The sequence below is a fragment of the Callospermophilus lateralis genome, chromosome 10 (assembly GCF_048772815.1).
Source record: "Callospermophilus lateralis isolate mCalLat2 chromosome 10, mCalLat2.hap1, whole genome shotgun sequence".
NCBI lineage: Eukaryota > Metazoa > Chordata > Mammalia > Rodentia > Sciuridae > Callospermophilus > Callospermophilus lateralis.
Window position 1 is genome coordinate 56,924,745 of NC_135314.1, and position 974 is coordinate 56,925,718.

Consider the following 974-nt stretch of genomic DNA (forward strand, 5'->3'; position numbering starts at 1 on the left):
CAGTTTGAGAAAAAGCATAGTCTGGTGATGACCGTAGGTAAAATGGAGATCATTGGAATTAAAAAAGAGGTCAGAGAACTGGGAGTTAATGGTTTTTGTCTATGGATAAGAAATACTCCAAAAGTGATTGCAGGAGATAAGTCACAAAAGAACTGAGAGCCAGATACTACAGTTAGGAAAATACAATCACTTCAAAACAATTTTGAAAACAGAAAAAGTTTTGAACTCATTGGTGGTAAGAATAACGTTTCAGCTCTTCCTTTTCCGGTCTCGACTACTCCAGGAGCAGCGGCTTATGGTACAGACATGGCCAAGTCCAAGAACCACACCACGCACAACCAGTCCCCAAAATGGCACAAAAATGGCGTCAGGAAATCCTGATCACAAAGATATGAATTTCTTAAGGGAGTAGACCCAAGTTCCTGAGAAACACATGTTTTCCCAAGAAGCACAACAAGAAGGGCCTGAAAACAGTGTAGGCAAGCAACGCCAAGGCCGTGAGGGCACGTGCCAGGGCTATCAAGGCCTGGTAAAGCCCAAGAAGGTGAAGCCCAAGATGCCAGGGGTGCCAGCAGCAAGCTTGGCTGCCTTGCCTTTCTCGCCCATCCCAGGGGTCATAGGCTCTACTAGCCAAAGGCCAAAGCCCAAGCCCAAGCCAAGACCCAGGCTGCAACTCCAGCTCCATTATCAACTCTAGCTCCTGCTTCTGCTCCCAAAGGTGCCCAGACCCTCAAGGGTGCCCAGGTCTTTGTGAAAGCTCCATAGTAAAAGCCTCTGTCTGGAAGTGCGAGAACAGAAGGACTGGTGTGACCCCTAGGCCCCTATCTACAGGAAACTGGTGTCCTCCTGGGCTATTTGTATAAATAAAACCAGAGACAGGAAAAAAAAAAAGTACATTTCATCCATCTTTGTCTTTTGTGTATACTGCACATCTGGAACAAGCAAATACTTGACAAATATTTACTGATTAAACT

At 45.7% G+C, this 974-nt stretch overlaps 1 pseudogene; it reads left to right on the forward strand.

Moving 5' to 3' along the window:
- Positions 1-306: 306 nt before the first annotated feature.
- Positions 307-765, forward strand: LOC143408024 (large ribosomal subunit protein eL29-like; annotated as a pseudogene).
- The last annotated feature ends 209 nt before the right edge of the window (positions 766-974 follow it).